Source organism: Panthera uncia (genome assembly GCF_023721935.1).
Source record: "Panthera uncia isolate 11264 chromosome C1 unlocalized genomic scaffold, Puncia_PCG_1.0 HiC_scaffold_4, whole genome shotgun sequence".
Classification (NCBI taxonomy): domain Eukaryota; kingdom Metazoa; phylum Chordata; class Mammalia; order Carnivora; family Felidae; genus Panthera; species Panthera uncia.
In genome coordinates, this window is record NW_026057585.1 from 34,118,549 (window position 1) to 34,140,078 (window position 21,530).

General features: G+C 44.1%; 1 long non-coding RNA gene across 1 annotated transcript; it reads right to left on the reverse strand.

Annotated features, from left to right (window-relative positions):
* Positions 1-1,205: 1,205 nt before the first annotated feature.
* LOC125913393 (uncharacterized) lies at positions 1,206-7,935 on the reverse strand. Its single transcript, XR_007454997.1, has 2 exons — positions 6,340-7,935; positions 1,206-1,409 (listed from the first exon to the last, which is right to left on the reverse strand). It is a non-coding gene; the product is annotated as an uncharacterized LOC125913393 (long non-coding RNA).
* Positions 7,936-21,530: the final 13,595 nt, after the last annotated feature.

Genomic DNA, 21,530 nt, shown 5'->3' on the forward strand with positions numbered 1-21,530 from the left:
GTAAAATTTCAAAATTGTTACAGATCAAGGCATTTTCACAAGGCAAAAAGTTTTCCTCTGATTTTCCATATTAATCTAGATCTGGGAGTATGTATTGCCCCTCTCTCCCAGAGACATCCCTTGGTTGAGACTTAAAAACAAAGGAACCCTAGACATCTTTGGTTGCGGACAGCAGTCTTTGTAGAAAAAGTGTGGAGTAACAGCGCCCTCAGGTGGTCATTTGCATTTTCTCATGTGGCCTTTAGGCAAGGAGACCTGGGAAGGAGGCTGCTGGGGCTGACCTGGTGGCCTTCCTGGTACACATGACCCCCAAGGACCTGGCTGTGGGCCTGACCTGGGCAGAGTTCATGGCCTGGGCCCTCCCACTTTGACTGAAACCAGAAGTGGAAAGTCCCAACAGAGGTGTTTAAGATCCATGCAGACCTATATGAAGTCTGGAGGCTTTGTGGCCAGGAAACTGCCCCCCTGCCACCTATTCCTTGGCCCATACGTGCATTTCTTCCCACAAAACACCAGCTCCAGATGAAGCTTTGTTCCCTTGCTGGGAAAAAAAAAAAAAAACAAACCACCTACTCTGGGGTAGAGGTAAGACTTTAATTTTTTTTTTTAATTTTTTTTTTTTAATTTACATCCAACTTAGTTAGCATATAGTGCAACAATGATTTCAGGAGTAGATTCCCTAATGCCCCCTACCCATTTAGCCCATCCACCCTCCCACACACTCTCCAGTAACCCTCTGTTTGTTTTCCATATTTAAGAGTCTCTTATGTTTTGTCCCCCTCCCTGTTTTTATATTATTTTTGCTTTCCTTCACTTTAATTCTTTAATTAAACAATTAATCACTTTAATTCTTAGTAATTATTCACATCCTCCTGTGAAATATGTAGATCTGCCCCTTCCCTGATAACAAGTGTTTTAAGGAAAAGAGAAGAACCTAAAGATAATGAGAGCCAGGGATTGGGGAGAAAAGCAAGAAATAGAAACAGAAAGGGAAGGGGGGAAGGGCCCAAGAAGACAGGAGAGGTATATCCCAGAAGCCTCTGCAGTCTGCCTCAGTCCTCATTGCCCCAGGCTTCAGAAGCATGATAAACACTCAAAGGCAGTGTGTTCAATACACAAGACATTTCAATGGCTCCCCACTGGGCTCCCATCATTGCTTGGTGTGTAGTCTAGGCTCTCCAGAGAAACAGAATGAATAGGCCAGAGAGAAGTAGATAGATTTACTATAACAAATTGGCTTACATGATTATGGGGCCTGAGAATTCGCATCCACAGCCAATGAGCTGGACACTCAGGAGACACAATGGTATCTGTGTTCCAGTCCAAGGCTGAGGGCCTGAGACCCAAGACAGTCGATGATGTAAGTTCCATTCTGAGTCCAGGTGTGAAGGTGGGAAAAGACCGATGTCCTAGATCAAAGACAAGCAGAGAGAGAGAATTATTTCTTACTCAGCTTTTTATTCAATTCAGGGCCTCAGTGGGCTGAGGCCCATTCATATGGAGAAGGGCGAGCTGCTTAACTCAGTCTACGGATTCTAATGTTAATCTCATCCAGAAACATCCTCACAGACACACCCCAAAGTAATATTCAACCAAATATTTGGGCATCCCATGGCCCAGGCAAGTTGACACATAAAATTAACCATCCCATTTGGCAACAGCCCCTGTCGGCACACCACTTTTTGGTTGTCTGTGCCCAGGCTGTTCTCACCTTAGACAGTAGAGGCTAAGAGCAGAAACAGCCTTTCCTAGCATCCTACCCCCAGTGTCTGACACATAGCAGGTGCTCCATAAATATTTGGTGACCCAGGAATCATTGAGTGATCCCCTTCTTAGAGAAGGGGCAAGATTTGCTTTTCACTTGGAGCTGACCAAAACCACTCTCACTTCTTGTCTAAGTTTGAGAACAGGCTGTTACCAATTGGTATCTTTTACGTTCTCTTCAGGTTTCAGAAATCTTTGTTTGTAAAATCCCAGCCTTGCCTGTTGTCACCACAGATACCCAGAAACTGTCAAAGTCCCACAGGACCCCTTAGGGAAAGCCAGGAATACTGTGCAATTAGTGTAATCCATAAGCAGCCAGCGACAGCACCACGGGCCCTTCCAGGGGAGAATGAAAAGCCTGATTCAGTGGAGACTGTCATAGCCCATGAGCCTGCTGAGCTACAGGAGAATTGTTCTAATGCTGTGAGACAGGTTTCTAGAACAATTTGGAAAAGGGTGAAGAGACCCATCTTCACTTCATCTTACTTGCTGCAAGTCTCTGCTATTCAGGAAATGCAAGAAAGAGAAATCTACCTTTTGGGTGTCTGTGTCTTAGTTTTGCTTGTGGAAAACAGTGATAGTGGACCCAAAGACTCACAAAAGTATGGGAGCCCGTCAATCCCCAACACCTCAGGCAGGATGCCGGGGCTCAAGGAAAACCAAACCCCCAGCGAGTCACAACTACTGGCTGCTCACGGAAGTGGCACAGGGTAGTAGTAAAGACTTAACCCCTAAATCAGAACTGCCCTCTAATCAAGAGTCTATCATTTGCTGGTTTGGACCATTACAGTGGTGACACCAAAAGGTAGCTTAGAGGGGCTTTAGCCACCCATGATCCCCATCGGATTTCAAGCTATTCCAAACAAAGGCAACAACCATCGTTGTAATGAACAGTTGAAATATACTTGATCTTATGTGACTATAACCATGTAAGAAAATGTAGGGTTTTTTTTATACATGAGCCAAGTTAATGCACTGTGCATTTTACACAAACACAGCTTCAAGACAAATCCCCTATCAGTCCCCCCGACATCCCAAACCAGGTCACTACCCTAAGCCAAATTCTGGAGCCAACACCAGCAAAGCATTTGCTTTCTGTAAGACTCAGTTTCTTCCTCTGTTAAAATAGTAAAAGTTGATATAGCTATTGAGTACTTTCTGTTTTCCAGGCTGAGCTAGATATTTTTGTGAACTTTCTTATTTAATCCTTACAACAACAGTACAAAGTCAGGCCTTTCCTCTCTGTGCCTCAGTTTCTCAGGTTGTAAGATAGACATATAATGCCTACTTCTTGGGGGTAGAGTAAAAGATAAAAAGTTACTTGTTCATCTCAGTTAATCTGCCTCATAAAATACTCCATTCCCATATTACTGTAATTTCATTCTGGGTTCTGTGCTAACTGGTCATCTCCCAGCAATGATGTCAAGAGTCAAAGTTTATTCCATTCTCCATATCTGGGTGGTGGCTACCTTTGGGCTCCCAATCTGGCACCCTTTGCTCCCTTCTCAGTGGCTTCTTCTCAGGAATACTTCCCTCTTGAGCAACTTTCTTCTCAGACAGACTCTTCCTCACTGAATTGCTGCAAACTTAATCAATTATTGGGAAAAAATCGTATAATATTGTCCCTGATATCTCAAAGTAAATCATTATACTCCATGACTCTGTAGCTTTCTCTCTACCTATTTCATCCCTGTCTTCAGCAAGTATTCTCCCTTTCCTTTTGCTAACTCCTTTCATTAATCCTTTTATTAAAGTTATTTTATTTTATTTTATTATTTTATTTTATTTTATTTTATTTTATTTATTTTATTTGAGAGAGACAGAGACAGTCCGAGTGGGAGAGGGGAAGAGTGAGAGGGAGAGAGAGAATATCAAGCAGCCTCCATGCCGCTAGCACAGAGCCAGATGCAGGGTTCAAACTCACAAAACTGTGAGATCATGACCTGAGCTGAAACCAAGAATCAGACACTTAACCAACTAGGCCACCCAGGTGCCCTTCCTATCGTTAATCTTAATGTTTGCCCAGTTCCTCCTAGAGATTTCACATGTTATCTGATGCCAGAGTTGGATTGGAGAAGTCAGCCTCCCAAAGGCTCAAATGTTTTTGTTTTTTTTTTTAGAAAATGGCATTACACCTACCTTGTAGGTCAGTAAGAGAATTTTAAAAGATATTACACATGTTCCTATTCTGTGCATTTTTAATATATCAGAGGTGCTCAATAAATGGAACTTTTCTTCCACCCTTATCAGACCTGTCCCAGAAAACCCCAAAAGGACATGTGTGGAAAAAATCTAGCTCTGGCGTGCCGGCCCTGATTTGAGAAGGCCCAGAGCCAGCACAACAAAGACTTTCAAGGCCCAGTACCTGAGTCTTGGCAGTGTGGCCTCACCCAGTAGTATAAGTGATTGTTGGAATCTGATGTAGTTAGAGACATAAAAGACAATCATCTCACATCTCTAGATCTTTCTACCTGGCAGATACTCTGAGACCACCAAATATGACTATGCAGTACATAGCCAGGCACAGCTGCGCACTGGGGGCCTGGGCATCTCTGTGCCCTGCTCCCCCAGCCTGGTCTAACCCATCTCCTGTCTCCATCTCTCCAGCCCCTTCATTCTTCCCATTCTTCTTCCTCTTGCCATCCTTTCCTGTAAATGGAGATTGTATTAATACCATGAGGTTGTTAAGTACATCAAAGTACCTGTGTCTAAAAATGCCTTGTTAACTGTAAAGTGCTATACAGAATTTATGTTTCCTTGTTTTACTTTTCAGTACAGGAACTAGCCTGTATGTTTCACATACCATCAGTTAAAGTGCTGGTTTTAGTTGGGGCTAGGAGGTTGTTTGTTTAGTTTTAGGGTCTTTGGCTTTTTGTTTTCTTGTTTTTGGGTTCTGGTTTCTGTGCACATTCCGGTTCCTAAGGGAATTGGTGGTATTTTAAAAACCTAGCTGGCCTCCCAGTGTGGCTGAGATAGAGACATGATTCTCTGGAGAAATAATTCACACTGTGCAGCTTGCTACATAGATTTGCTCAGGTGAGAAGTGGTTCAACTACAAACTCACACCTGGCACTCGGAGTGTCTGTCCTTGTGACTTTTGATTTGGGGATTGGATCAGAAACCACAATATGATTCCTTTGTCCTAACATAAAGACTTGCCCCTCCAAATTGGCAAGTTCACAGACTTCTAACTGAATGTCAAATGCAGCGGCTCTAGAGGACCCTTTAAGGTGCCCCATGATGAGGGAGCATGAGGCAGGCTGAGGGGTAAAGCACAAGCTAGCACCCCCCCCCCCACTCCAGGTGGGATCTGTGTGAGATTTCTTGGACACTCCCAGCTACCCAAGAACAAAGGAGAGGGGTTTAAGTGCTTCCCATGGTAATGTGGGAAACTAAGGCAAATGAAAAATTAAATTCTCTTACTGCCTATAGCCCATTGACAAGTCACTGAAACCAGCAGAGTGACCTCCCTCTGAGGATCTCAGCTGCCTTGATGATGACACTTTGCTAGGGGCAAAAGAGAACCTTAGCTTAACATTATCCCAACCTCAAGGATCCTGTAAGTCAACTTCCTTTATCTCAGCTGCCCCAAGATATATGCTGGCAGTCATACTCCAAGCTCATGACCCCATGATATACATCTAAAGAGTCTCATAACTGAGGTTTTATTAAATGGTAATAAGTGGCATTTTCCTAGCAACAACTAGCCCCTCAAGGTCCTGGAAACCTTGCTTCCAAAATTCTTTACAGATTTACTCTATCACTGACCACCTCCCAACTTGAGGGTATATGATGAGTTACCCATCACGACCCCAGTGCGGCTCTTACTGCCCCTAGGTCCTGTCCCCATGCTTTAATAAAATCACCTTTTTACACCAACGACGTCTTCAAGAATTCTTTCTTGGTCGTTGGCTCCAGACCACCCCACTATCATCCCAAAATTTCATCACCCCACAGGACCCTGCTGGGGACTCGGTAACAATGCTTTGCTTCCCAGCCTGAGTTCTGAACCTATTGAGAAATAATACAAAAGACCAAGTCGTTGGAGACCAAAATGTCTCATTTATTACTGATATAGCTTAGGTTGGAAGATCTGACTTGTATCTATTGGCAAATGGAACCTTAGCTCCAGGCTGGACCCTTTCAAGGCAGTGCTGGAGCAGAGGGAGCCTCTCCCAGCAGGGTGGGGGCAGAGCCTGCCAAGAGTTGCTGAGCAGAGCATGTGCTCACAGCAGAGGAGCCTGCTTCCTAGAGGAAAAAGTGAGGCACTGAGCCGAGCTTCCATTTTCTTCCCAAATTCACCAAGTAGAAGGAACCCTGCCATAGACTAATTCTAGTCAAGGACTACTCTTTTCTTTCAAAGTCTTCTTGAGGCAAATGCTTGTAGAATGACAATTTCCTTCAAGAGGTTACCTTGATCTATTCTATTCTGTTCTATTCTGCCACAGTATTTAACCCATCTCCATTCCATGCTCTTTCTGGTGTTTACCACAAACCCCCATTGTGTTCTGGCATTCACACCTCCCTCCACTGCAGTCACTTCTTCCGTTTACCTAACACCCAACACCCACTCACCACCAGCTGTAGTCTGAAGGCACGCATGACATAGTGGCTTGAGTTAGCATTTCCTCTTAAACCGTTTAAATGATACGACCTGTCTGTCTTTTGTCCTCACATAGGCAGGTTCTGTCGGTGGTTTCCATGTTTTTGGACTCCAATGTCAGTAGTGTTACATGAGCCTACAACAACAATAAATGGAAAACCTAATCATTGTGGTTTTTCGCCTAAGTTTGTTCCATTTAAATGAGTCATACCATTAAGTAAATACACAGTTTCCTTTAAACCCTTAATCAGTTACACAAGTACCAAAGAGTTCACTCTGACCCTGTGTTGTGTGAAGGCTTTTTTTCCTTGTTCTGTAAAACTTTCATTCTTGGATTACACATTTTCAGGGACGACTGCCAATTCCTTCCTTTCCCCTCTGTCCTTCTCTGATCATTGTATGTGTATATTTTCATGTCAGCATCCTGGTCCTGCAAATAAAAGCCACCTTTCCGTTTTTTTCAGCAAACTGAATCAATTCCAATTTTCTGCTGGGCTTCCCCATTAGTGTTTGGTGTGGGTGCTTTGCTGGATTGTTCCAATAAGCTTCCCACTCTGTTTCAAAGGCATCTAAGGTAAAGACCAATATGCTGGAAAGGAACTGAAATTTCTGAGTTTCAGAGGCTGGTCTTCTCCTGTGGGCCCCAGCAGCTGGGCAGGTGTCTAAAGGGACTTGGCAGGTAGTTGCACTCTCCCCTGTGTTCCCATTATCTTCCCAACAACACTTTATACTTCCTTCTGCTATGTACACACCATCTGTATTTTCGTGACTTGCTCCACTTTCTCGTTACCTACTCAGGAAATCTGCCAAAGCAAAACTCTGTCCTATCCTTTGGGTCTGTTCCAGCTAGCTCCTGACTCCTAGTGGGAGCTCAGTTACTATTTGAGGAAAAGGGAAAGAAAAAGAAAGAAGTGAGGAGCTCAGGAGGGGACCCATGCATATGTTAGTACCCCTTTCCAAAAAGCTGTCTCCACACATTTTCTCCACATGTCTCCACACATGGCCAGCTCCTTCCTTTCTATCACTCCCATGTCCGTTCAATCTCACCCCCTCAGAGTGACCGCACCCTTCCTAAAGGAGCCACCAAATAGGCACACATGGACACATACACACAGTTACCTTCTGTCTTCCTTCCCTGATTTATCCACTTTTGGCTCTTCACTATCAGAAATTATTTTAGCTGTACGTTTAGTTGTTGTCTGTCTCCCTCCACTATGATGTGAGCTCCAGGAAGTACCTTAGCTACAGTATCTAAAATAATGCCTGGCATGTGGTAAGTGCCTAAAGAGTTCCAATTAAATGAATAAATAGAGAAAGAGAGGGAGGGAGGAAGGGAATGTCTCCCCTCCCCCTTACCCGATTCAATCAACTTTCCAATATAGAGCAGTGGGAACCTCCACGGAGAAAAAGGAAACTGTTCTTCTGCCCTTTGCTTATCTTCCCCCTGGCTCTTCAATGTAGACTACAGGGTCCAGAAAACCTCTTTGGTGGGAGAACGGGTGAAGGAAGTGAGAAGCGTCTCCAGCCATTTATCCTTCAAGATGCAAAGAAGAATGCAGGAAGGAATGTGGCGTCCAGAGATGCGGAGCTGTCCTGGAGACATTCCAGCCATGTGCTGCCCGTGTGCAGTAAGGACCTGCTGAGCGTCAGAAAACGGGGAACACGGTTTGCACAGACAGCCACGGGCATTTTCGGTACGTCTCGGCACCCATGAACAGGTGGCACACTGCAGCCTCGGAAAGGCCAGGGGCCAGAGGCTGCGATGCTGTTGCTCGTCCCACTGCGTTGTCAATCTCTCCTTCACTCCGTGCATCTGCTTCCTTCTCTCACTGCAGACCTGTGCACAGGAGCCAAATGTGGCTGCTCAGGAGCCCCACAGACCCATTTCCCAATTCCGGGAGGAGAAGCTGACAGGGCCAGCTGGAGTCAAGTGTCCACATCCCTTCTCAGCAGCTGTGGGGCAGGCTCACGTTGTACGGGTGTGGCAGCTGGAAGTGTTCAGAGACGGTGGCCTGTGGCTGAGGAATACCCCAAAGGATGCTACCAACTTTTTTTTATGTTTATTCTTTTTTTGTTTGTTTGTTTGAGAGAGTGTGAGCAGGGGAGGGGCAGAGAGAGAGAGAGAGAGAGAGAGAAACAGAATCGAAGCAGGCTCCAGGCTCTGAGCTATCAGCACAGAGCTGAACGTGGGGCTCCAACTCATCAACCATGAGATTGTGACCCGAGCCAAAGTCCGAGGCTTAACTGATTGAGCCAACACCCAGGCGCCCCTCATCTTTACCTTAATCAATAGGTGGTATGCTCCAGACTGATAACATCTGAGAAGCAGTTTATTGTCGTTTCTTTTCAAATGTCCAGATATTTTCCATTTGTTTTCTCTGTCATTAACCCATCATCATCTAGCACTGGAAGCATAAAATATAAAAGGTCACCCTATGAAATGTGTGCTGGGTCACTAGGGCATTAAGCACTTGTTTCCAGTGTTAGTGGATCTAAAGCAGCAATCATAAGTCAATGACAGAGAAATATTTACTGACCGAACATAGCCTAAAGAAGCCACATGTGACAGAAATCCTGTGGGCAACTTTCCACCTTCCTCTTTCATTGATTCTGGGGCCTGAGAAAACAACTCCTGGAATGTACCCACTGAGTGCAACTACCTCAACAGAGTAAGATAGTGTATCCTGAATGCATCCAAAACACATTTTTCCATGGGCAATTATGAGGCCAGCTCACAGAGCCTTATACGTCCTCTTTCACTATTTCTGACTCATTCAAATGGTTTTCTGGCTATTTAGCCCAGGGGTACGTGATACAAGATGACCCTAGGTGAAATCATACCTTGGGTGTTTTGAATACTTGATATTGTGTGTGTGTGTGTGTGTGTGTGTGTATTTTGTTTGTTTTGTTTTGTTTTTTGAGAGAGAGAGAGTGAGTGCAAGCAGGGGAGGGGCAGAAAGAGAGGGAGAGAGAGAGAGAGAGAGAGAGAGAGAGAGAGAGAGAATCCCAAGCAGTCTCCATGCTGTCAGCTCAGAGTCCAACTCAGGGCTCCATCCCATGAACTGTGAGATCATGACTTGAGCTGAAATCAAAGAGTCAGACACTTAACGGACTGAGACACCCAGGAGCTCCACTTGTTGTTAGTTTTCAATTGATTGACCTTTGAGCAAAGTTGTTCCTTTGTTGTGGAAAGTCTATTCAATAGACTGGGGTTGTGGGGAAGGTAAAACATGTTGGCTTCAAGGAGAGAAATTGCTGTGCACGTTAATGTAAGATTTGTCATAACTTGGCAGAAACATATCTCCAAAAATGATGATTCCTTTGGAGAATGTTCCTGCCCTAAGTGTAATGCAGTTATGTGTCCACCACTGTCCTGGCTTGTGGAGAGGTTTGGGGCCAGTTCTGTCTGGTTCCATGCTAGTATGCACCCAGGTACTGCTCCGTGAAGATCCCTCTAGGTGACCAAGACTTCGATCCTGGAGCTTTTAAGTGTCCTGGGCTATTGGAAATGGGGCTTCCCACATAGTATAAGGGAACAGCTGAAGGAAATCCTGGGGCACAGGTGGTCGCTTTCAGACCTAGCTAATCACAGTAATTCAAGCCAATGATCATTCCTCACCACAGGTGAACAGGACATCTAATCTAGGTGCTCAGGACAGGTGGAAGTCTCCAGGGGTGTGAGCTGATGAGCTGGGAACCATGTTCCAGTGGAGTACAGGTATCTCTCTGTCCTTGAGGTCCTTCCTCTCCCCCATCTCCCAGCCTATGGAATCTTTAGTATGGGGACAGAGCTCTATTTGCAATTATGCAGCTATGCATCCGGCTCTTTCTGTCTCACACCTGTACCAGGGACTTTTGAACTTAAACATTACTAATTCACCTCCTTTATTCTCTGCCTCAAGAGTAACATCCTTCCTCTAAAGCACTGGATGACTCATATCTAGTTTTCTGGGCTGGAAGGAAGATCCTCAGGGTGCAAGAAAAAATGAGAGAGGGCAGAGTTGGAAGGATTGTGAGGGTTGAGGGGTGGTGAGAACACGAAAATAATTCCTTAAAATGTTCCCCTCTTCCATATGGGTTACGCATTGTGCCCATACCATAATGCTTGTTACTATGGAGTTTTGTGTTCTTGTTCATATGGTTTCCTGCAGGGTTACAGGACAGATAAGTGGACCTGACCCTGAGGAGAAAACAGGGAAAGTGGCTGGATTTGGCTTGGGGCAGCACAACTGGGGCTGAACCGTGGCTGTCCTGCTGCAGAGTTGACTAAGGGGCCAGATCTTGGGGAATGTACTGATATTAGGCTTTATCTCCTTGTGCTTTTTGAAGACCATAATGCCAGGCCTCACCTCCAGCAGTGAAGGTATGTTTCTCCCCTGAAGGGATGTCATTTGATTATTTCTTGGGTAAGCTGACCTAGAGCTGAGTGAAGGGGACAAAAATAAGCAAATACCTTCTCCTTTTCCCGGGGGTGTATCAGGCCTAGATTCTGAGGATGAACACAGGTGAAAACCTCCTGTTTGGGGAGGTGGGGTTTGTTGGTTAGGATGGCCTTTGCTATGGGAGGTAGAAATGAGAAAGTGTACCCCCGAAATGCCTTGGCACCCACTGCACCTTACCGGCTCCCTACTTAAAAGCTTGGAAGCACACCCTGCCATGCACGTGGCAGCCGGAAGTACCAGGGAATTAACACCCCCAGGGGAGTGTCCGGCCAGTGGTGGTTTGGAGCAAGTGGATAAATATACCCAATTTCTTCAGTCCTCAGGACAATTCTGAGGCATGTTCTATACCAGCACTGTCCAGCAGAAATGTAATGTAAATCACATGTGTCATTTTACATTTTCTTGTAGCCACATTAAAAAAAAGTGAAATGAGAGGCACCTTGGTGGCTCAGTCAGCTAAGTGTCTGACTCTTGATTTCAGCTCAGATCATGAACACACGGTTCAAGGGATCTAGCCCCAAGTTGGGTTCTGCACTGACAGCACAGAGTCTGCTTGGGATTCCCTCTCTCTCTCTTTTTCTGTCTCTCTCTCTTCCTCTCCCTCTCTCCTCAACTCTCTCCCCCTCCCCTGCTCATGCTGTCTCTTTCTCTCAAAATAAATAAATAAACATGAAAAAAAAATTAAAACACGGAAAATGATATAGGTGAAATTAGTTTAATAGTGTATTTTGTTTAACCCATATATCTAAAATATTATCATGTCAATATATAATCAATATAAAATTATCAATGAGATGTTTTACATTTTTGGTAGGTTAAAAATCCAGTGTGTATTTTAGAGCACATCTCAGTTCTGATTAGGCATATTTTAAATGCCCAGCAGTCACACGTGGCTAGTGATTCTCATATTGGCCAGGCCAGATCTATACTGTCTCCCAAAGGTTCCCAATGTGACTGAGCCCCAGTTGCCTACAGTGGTAATCTTCTTATGGATGCACCCTACTGAGACTTCCTTCCCTTGGCCCTTCCCTTCCCTGAATGACTTCTCCAGTCTCTTACGAATGCTGCCTGAGTTCATCTTCCAAATGAACCACTTGCGCTCATATCCGTGTCTCTGAGTCCGCTTCTGGGGACCACAACCTAAGACGTGATGGATCTAAGCCTACAGGCTCTAAACGTTAGCTACATTCCATATTAGTTATTAAGTTGTCCTCAATTTTGAACTTTCCTTCTGTTATTTTTTTTTTTTTTAATGTTTATTTTTTGGGGGGAGATAGAGCCGAGCGGGGGAGGGGCAGAGAGGCCGAGACACAGAATCCAAAGCAGGATCCAGGCTCCGAACTCTCAGCACAGAGCCTGATGCGGGGCGTGAATCCATGAACCACGAGATCATGACCTGCGGCGAGGTCGGACGTTTAACCGACGGAGCCACCCAGGTGCCCCTCCTTCTGTTATTTTTACATGCAATAAATGCTTGCTAAAAGTTATAGCAAGGTGTGTTCTGTGCTGTGACAACCTGGGGGGAAGGGTCTGCTGTTCCTGAGCCTGAAGAGCAAAAGACAGAACAGTGTCCCCTCCCCTGAGGCCAAAGTGGTGGTAGCAGTGTCAGTACCCATGGGGATAGCTATGCCCAACAGAGGGGCAATTTCACGCAGGTCACCAGCAGCAATGTAGCCAAGTGACAAGGAGGCTGGCATGGAAGAATACAAGGGACTCATTTGCTTTCACACAAGATGGTGCTGGGGACTCTCAGAGAGGCCAGAAGACAGTTTCTAGCCACCAAACCAAGGGAAGGGTGTCCCAGCTACCACAATTTTATATTTAAAAGGAAATTTACATTTTTATAGGCATGGGTGGTAAAGTCTGGACACCTGAGTGCCTTGTTAGTTAAGTCTCAATTTGCTGGCTCAATCAGGATGACTTCAGAGAATCCTCCATCCATGCCTCTGAAAGTAACGAAGAAAAACAGGTTGAGATGCAGACAGACTCCAGCACTGGTTATAAATTCTGCTAGAAGAGGTGCTTCCTTCTAGAAGAGGTGCATTCTTCTAGGAGTCGGAGCATGACTTATGATGTCAAATAATACTAGACACATAAAACAGCCCTATCAGGGTATGGAGCAAAGATGAGAGAGCAATTTTATGTCAGCAAGCACTGAAGTATCCCTAGAAGAAACCTGACCCCAAAATGTCCACATATATTAACAAAACCTATTGTTTTGTATTTACCTAATGAAAACAGAAAATTCCTTCCTGCTTATTTGTACTCCATCTCCGATTCTCTTAGGCAGAATGGAACTAGCTGGGCATATTTCCAGGCATATTTTTTTCTGAAGCCATCATCTTCACCAAATACAGGCCAATACATTTTAACTTTGGTGAGCCAGACATGAGAAATGACCAAAATATCTTACAGAAGACTAGTCTAAACTTGCAGCTTTATATCCTTACGTCCTAAAACCATGTGCTTTCACTATCTTTTCCAAAAAATGAATTTAAAATGACAATGGTAACATTTTTGTGGCTTCCACAATACACTCTATTCCATTACTCTCTCTAAGGTCACAAATGAGCTCCTGTTCCAATACCTAACCAGGGATTCTCGTTCTACTTGAATTTTTTCTGCAGCATTCAACATATTGAACAACATTTTCTTTGTTTATTCCATTTCGACAGATATTTATTATCACTTACTATAAACCAAGCACTGTTATAAGCACCTTAGATATATCAGAAAGTAAGACGAAGACCTATGCCCTTCTGGAGCTCACACTGTAGTAATGGGGAGACATCAATGAACCATAAGCCTCCGTTACTGATAGTTTTTAGAAGTTGGACACCAAAATACCCTTTCTGAACAAGCAAGGAGAGGTCGTAGGCTTTGGAGGCTGGAGAATATGAGTCAGAGGCTGGAAGATGACAGAAAGCTGTGGGGCAATGCGTGATTTTCACCTAAAGTATCCCCAGTTAGTAAATTCCTAAGCATCACGAGATGCCAAGTGTAACTGAATTTCTTATGGACAACAGAGCTGGGGTATTGCTTACATCTGGACCTGGCGGTTCCGCTGATTCCCTCAAATCCACACCCTCTCTCCCACCCCTGGTACCACTTTGTGAGTTTGGGGCCTCAACCTTCAAGCTGCTTTCCTCCCAAGCTCTAGTCTTACTCATCTCTATCCTGGCCCCCATAGTGCTTCCTGAGGGATCGTTCCCTAAAATACAAATCCTGTCACTGCCTTTCTCCTGAATCAGGCCTCCCAAAATTGATAATATGCTTGCCAAAGATCCTTTGGTAAAATATACACTGAGGGACACAGGTTTATTGGTCAATAGAATCGTACTTGCGAAAAGCACAATGGAGTAATTCTTTCTCCCAAAGCAAGAGTGAAATGCTCTTTCCATTTAGAAAGGGTCGACACACTTTTCACTGCTGTAGGAATTATCTCAGAACAGCAATAATTCTGAGAAACTGTGGATGGTTGACAGAGCTAAGCTAATCTTGACAGCAACCCAGATAATCACAAGTGGTTGTTTGGGGGTTTTGAGAGTTAGCACCAAGCAGTTTAAAGCATGTGAAGCTGGTTCATTGCCCATTCGCTGAGAAGCTGCAGGTTACTCCTCACATCCAACAGCTTGACGTGACTGAGAGCTGAGTAGGTGTGCAATGCCCAATCAGAAACACAGGATCAAGTTTTGCATCTGCTCTGAAGGTGGGTCCAGAGGGTATGGGTGCTGCCGAGAGAGAACCAGCACCTAGAAAGGCAGCCTGTGGGCTGAGTTTCCTCAAGGCAGCATAGTTGGGGGAGAAACCATATTGTGGCTGAGGGGAATCAAGGTCATCATCAAGAAGATGCTGACAAGCATCAGATCTGAAGGATGACTTAATAATGACAGTATGTCTCAATAACAAAAGTGATCATTGCTAATATTTACTGCCCATTTGGTATACAGAAACTAAGCACTTGGGGCGCCTGGGTGGCTCAGTTGGTCTAGTGTCAGTCTCTTGATAGCGGCTCAGGTCATGATCTCATGATCCGTGGGTTCGAACCCCACATTGGGCTCTGCACTGACAGTGTGGAGCCTGTTTGGGATTCTCTCTTTCTCTCTCTCAAAATAAATAAATAGAGCTTAAAAAAAAGAAACTAAGCACTTTTACATGCATTCAATCTATGAGATAAGATGTTGCTCTTTCTTATCCTTTATATGTTAGTATTTCCCAACATTCCACCTCTATTCCTCCTCTCTTTACATATTTAAACTTTTCTACTGGGTGGATAAGAAACTTTGGGCCTATAGCAGTTAGGAAACTTGCCTGAACTTGAACAGTAAGTGGTAAAGGGATGACTCAAGGCCAAGTGAAGTAAGGCTGAAAATCAGACAGTGAGGTGTGAGTCAGAGACCACAAGATGGAGGTCAGAATGGAGGACAGACAAAGGATGGGTTGAGGCAAGTAGGTTAGAGCTAAGGTCAGGAAGTTCCAGAACACGGAATTCTCCTTTAGCCGTGTCTTGGTGTGCCATCGAAATGAGAATGGCTGCTGAGGGGAACTTTGCAGGACTGGATGGGGATAATGGAAAAAGTTTGCCGACGTGGAGAAGAATGATTATTTTATTTTGCTTTCATTTATTCTGTGGTGGTAAGAACACTTAACATGGCATCGACCCTCCTAACAAAATTTTAGGTGTATGATACAGTATTGTTAACTATAGGCACAGGGTTGTAGAGCAGATCTCTAGAACATAATCATCTTGCATAACTGAAGTTTATATGATTGAAGAGCTGTTAGCCAGTCATTCCACATGTATTTATTGAACACCTCCTGTCTTAGTCCACTCAGGCCGCTATAGCAAATTACTACTGACTGGGTGGCTTATAAACAACAGAAATTTATTTCTCACAGTTCTACAAGGTGTGTGACCGAGATCAGGCTGCCAACACGTCCAGTTCTGGCGAGAGCAGACTGCTGACTTCTCACTACATCTTTACTTGGCAGAAAGAGCAAGGGAGATCTCTGTGGGGTCTCTTTTACAAAGTCACTAATCCCATTCTTGGGGGCTCCACCCTCATGACCTAATCACCACCCACAGACCCCACCTCCTAGCACTCACATTGAGGGCTAGGATTTCAACACATGAGTTTTGGGGAGACATGTTCATTTAATAACACCTACTATCTACCAGGCACTGTTACAGAAGCAGCATTGAAAAAGTAGATAAAATGTTGGCCTTATTGAAGCTACACTTTAGCTGAATAACAATAAATACTAATCAATAAAAATAGTAGATCTGATATGGTGTGCTATCACAGACAGTCCTTTCTAAGGAAAAACCCCACTGGAACTGGATTTTCAAAATTAGGGGAGGGTGGCTTAGTCGGTTAAGCGACTAACTTCAGCTCAGGTCATGATCTCATAGTTCATGACCTTGAGCTCCGCATTGGGTTCCATACTGAAAGCATAGAGCCTGCTTCAGATCCTCTGTCTCCCTCTCTCTCTGCCCTCTCCCCCACTTGTTCTCTCTCTCTCAAAAATAAACATTAAAAAAATAAAATAACATAAAAATTAGGGGAAAGATAAAGAAAAAAATAACTTCCTATCCTGCAGGCCAGCCCCCTACCTCTGTTTAGCAAAGATTCTCAAGGTTCAAGTGGCTCTGGCAGTAGGAACATCGTCTCCCAGAGGCTTAGAGTTGATAGCACTGTCAAAATCACTTAGGCAAACCACCTTGCCTTCCAGTTTGTGAATTCCCTCATAGAAAAAGTTATCTGGGGTATGTATGCTTGAATACCTTCCCAGAAAGAAAACTTAGTATTTCTCAACTCAGTCCACTCCAGAGAAGTTCAGTTTGGATCTGGATCCCTGTTTTTCAAATGATGCTCTGGGAAGCCCTGGGCATCATTCCACTCTGGGCACTCATATGCTATGCCTTCACTAACCCTTCCCAAATTATGCCTGCAATGGAGCCCCACCTGGAGTTTGCAAGTACCACCTTCTTTCTCCTTCTGCGACTTGTATTTAAGCCCCTTCAATGTTACCCATGGATCTTCGTGTCTCATGGATCTTCAGCAGGATCAGGCATTCTCATTTACAAGATTCCTTACATATACCCCAAGGTGCCATCTGACAGAACCACGAACCTCTGAACTCATGTGAAGCTGTTTTGTTATCATCTCTTCATTCACCAGAGGAGGGTCCATTTGTAGAAACTCACTGTAGACTAAGAAGTCTTCTTACTAGAATCCTGAGCTTCTGCTCAATAGTGTTGATGCCACCTTCTGGAGTCATGCTCCATCACTTACATCCCTAGGCCTTGAGCAGTGGACCCATTCCTTAGCCTCCTCACCTTGGCAGGATGTTCTTGTAAGGTAGCAGTTCAAGATCTATCAAAAGCTGGAGGACTCTTTTCCTGACAATCTCGGGATGCTCTCTTTCACATGTAGGGAGTTGGACAATCCCACCATAAATTTCTTAGCTTTTCTTTTTCCTGCCTCAGGCACAGAGAACAGACCTAAATGCATTATATCTTTGGCCTTGCCCCAGGGAGTGTTCTAGTATCCTAGCTCCTCTGAATCACTGCATCCTAAAGCAGTTAGCTCAGTCTGCAGCTAGCAGTTAAGAGCACTGGCCTTGTGATCAGACATGTTGAGTTGGCATCCTGATTCTGCTACTTGGTAGAGGAGTGCCTTGGGCAAGTAATATTTTCTAAGCCTCAGATTTCTCCTCTGTAAAGTGAGGGTAATAAAGCCTACCTGAAAAGATTGTTAACAGGTATTAAATTGCAACAGCAGATGTAACGTGCTTGGTTCAGAGTGGGTGCAAAATAAATCGATAGCAAATATTTCTTCCTAGGTATTTGTATGCCTGGGAGTTCTAACCGCTCCCTCAAGATCTCTCTGCTGGTACATAGGATATTGCCTCTCCTCAACTCTATTTAAGGTACTTTGTCCCATAAACATGTAAGCCTCTAATACCAAATTCCTGTTTTTCCTCCCCAAACAAATCCCCTCAGCACAAGGCAGAGGGACTAATCCCTTCCTTCAGGTTCCCTCATCAACCCCAACAATGTCCTAGTCTCAGGGTGTACTTATGAATGTCCTCCTAGTATTTGTTTAGGCCCATGCTTACCTGTACCCTCCTGGTCTTTCTTTCCTAAACTGGGAGCCACTTCTGGGACAGACTGCTTGGAAAGTTCACAAAGTTCCTGAGCTAAACTGTCTGAATTCCACTACAGATCGTCTCGCCATTAAAACCCAGAAGTGTCTGGCTCAGAACTGGCCACTTTTTTCCTCCAACTATTTAGAGGAAATGTGTAATTCACAATTACTTGGAATAGAATTCATTGCTCAACCTGGCACCTGGTATCTGGCAGAAAGTTTTGGAATAAATCATTAAATAGCAGTTAAAGTGCCATCTATTAAAGTCCTCTTGTCCAATTTAAATATACCTCGGTCAAAAATGGTTTCCTCTTCCCTCCCTCTGCATCCCTATGATAGTTATGGGGATGTCAGTTAGTTAATGAATGCTTATTAATTGTTCTCAGGTCAGATAGCTGATAATTGACAAATTTAGAATCCAACTGTACTAAGTTGAATGATGTCTTCCCAAAATCCATGTCCATTGGAACTTTGGAATGTGACTTTATTTGAAAATAATGTCTTCACAGATGCATTCGAGTTAAGATAAGGTCATACTAGGTTAGAGTGGGCCTAAATCCAATGATTAGTGTCATTATAGGAAGAAGGAAATTTGGGGGTGCCTGAGTGGTTCAGTCAATTAAGCGTCTGACTTCAGCTCAGGTCATGATCTCAGAGTTTGTGAGTTCAAGCCCTGCATCAGCTCTCTGCTGTCAGTGCAGAACCTGTTTTGGATTCTCTGTCACCCTCCCTCTGTGCCTCTCTCCCATGCGTGTGCAGTCTCTCTCTCTTTCTCACCCACTCAAAAAATAAATGAACATTAAAAATAAGATGAAGAAGGAAATTTGGAAACAAAGATACAGTAGGAAAACAGAGAAGGCCATGTAAACACGGAGGCAGAGATTAGAGTCATGTTGCCAAAGCCAGGGATTGCTGGCAACCACCAGGCACTCAGAAGAGGCAAGGAAACAGTCTTCCCTGGAGTCTTCAGGGGAAACATGGCCCTGCCAATTTTGAACTTTTAGCTTCCAGACCTGTGAGAGATGAAATTTCTGTTGTTTTGGTGGGTAGTTCAGTCGGTTAAGCATTTGACTTTCGGTTCAGGTCATGATCTCACCATTTGTGAGTTCAAGCCCCACTTCAGGTGAGCTTGAGCCCGGTTTCAGGGTCTGCGCTGACGGTGCAGAAACTGCATGGGATTCTCTCTCTGTCCCTCTCTCTCTGCCCCTTGCTCAGTTGTGCTCTCTCTCAAAAATAAATAAGCAAATAAATAATGTTTAATAAATGAATAAAGATAAATTTCTGTTGTTTTAAGTCACCCACTTTGTGGCAATCTGTGACAGCAGCCCTAGTCCTAGCCCTAGGACACTAATACACCAGCCTGAGTCTGTCAGTGGCTAACTCTTCATATTTAGCCACTATGACATGCTGTCCTGCGTCTGCAGCACCTAAACTGTATCCTTCATGGTACATTTCTCAGATGCCTCGTATTTCGCAGTAGGAGATGGATGGTGCACCCAGAACTCAAGGTGGGGATGGAGGGGGGTGGAGAAGAGGTAAAATGATTGCAAGGTAGAGAATGGGCAGGGCTATTTCTTGGAAAGGGGCCCAAACTTGATTACAGTCTGAACCTGTGGTTTAGCAGAAAAGGGGAAATGCATACGACTATGAAGGAAGTATCATGCACTAGAAAGAAAGCCAAGACTGGAGACTGCAAGGCCTGCCATGAACCAGCTCTGTGATCAGGCACATGACATTCAGATGTGGCTGCTTTGACACAGACTATTCCACTTGGGAACATTGAGGCATGGCCTCAAAAACAAAATATTAACCTTTCAGCTTTAAAAAATTCCCAAGCTCCTCATCCATTCCCACTCAGTCCCCAATCCTCTGTCCATAACTCCTGCTTCTGACATAGCAGACACTTAACTTTTGAAGAAAGAACTGCATATGGAGGATAGAAGGAGGTTAGAGGTGTCAGAAATGAAATAATGGTCAACAGCAAGAAAAGAGATATATAGCAAGGGTCATGAAAGAAGGCTCAAGAATCAGAGATGTCACTAACATTTGGTAATCAGTAGCCGTAACAGAAGCAAATGTGGCAAAATATCAGTATTTGTCAAATCTTGGTAGTGAACACAGGTGTTTGTAGTATTTTTCTTTAAATAGTGTGGTGTGTTTTAAATGTTTTCTTTTTACAAAGAACAACAATAGAAGAGCAACCACCTCCTAAGGGCTGGACCAAAATGGATGTGTCAAAGCAGCATCAATTCAAATCCCTTTACTTTGATGGGTGCTGAATCCCCACCTTTGCCAGCAGAGCTTATATAGTTGTGGCAAAACAGTTCATTCCCACACACGGCTGGATCAATACGTCGAAAAGAAGCTGTGGAAATACAAATGAAAAGACATTTCCTTGGGTTCTGTGCTCCTGCTCCTGAGAATTTATGCAAGGGAGACGATCATTCAAAAGAAAAAAGGATAGGGTGCCTGGGGTGGCTCAGTCAGTTGAGCGTCCAACTCTTGATTTCATCTCATGTCATGATCCCAGGGTCATGGGATCAAGGCCCACATTGGGCTCCATACTGAGCATGGAGCCTGTGTGAGATTCTCTCTCTCTCTTTCCCTCTGCCCCTCTCCCCTGCTTGCACTACAATAAATAAATAAATAAATAAATAAAATAATAATAAATTTTTTTAATTTAAAAAATAAGAAAAAAGGATGGAGAATAGGTAGATGAAATCATTGGGGACAAAATTGTTAATAACAATGAAAAACTGGAAATAAAGTAACCCTGGGGGAGTGCTCACCACTGTTCCCACTCTGGTCGTGCCACCTTTATCTTCCCCTAGATCACTGTGGTAGCCTCTAGCTGTCTCTGCTTCCACCCTTACACCTACAGTGTACTCTCAGCGGCCAGAGCAATCCTTTTAAAAGGAAATGAAATCACATCCCCACTTATCTTCCAAAGGTTCCCAACTCCCTCGCTGCTACTAACCCTGTCCTGAGCCACCACCTCTGGGGCCTGGATTTCAGGGACAGTGCCCTCACTGCTCTCCCCCTTTCCATATTCATTCCTTCCCCTCAAAGCAACAGTGAAAGTGTTCCTTTTTCAAATCATAAATCGGATCATGTCACTCCTCTGCTCAGAACCCTTCAGTGGCTTCCCGTTTGACTCAGAATACACCCATATGACTCAGAGTAAAGTCAGAGTACACGTTCAGAGTAGCACACAAGGACCTCATCTCCTGCCCTGCCCCACTGAATCCTTTTCATTGGCTGTTTCCTGTACTCATAATGTTCTTTCTCCATATGTCCACATGACTCCTTCCTTTGCTTCCTCAGGTGATAACTCAAATCTCCCCTTCTCAGTGAGATCTTCGCTAACCACCGTATTTTAAATGTTACTACTCCAGTACTGAGTGCTGACTAATGTATAGAATTGTTGAATCATTATATTCTACACCTGAAACTAATATACCACTGTATGTTAATTTTACTTGAATAAAAAAAAATTAATATTACCATTCCAGACACCATCATCTGACTTTTCTGTTTTGTATTTTCTCTTAGCATTTATCATCTTCTAAC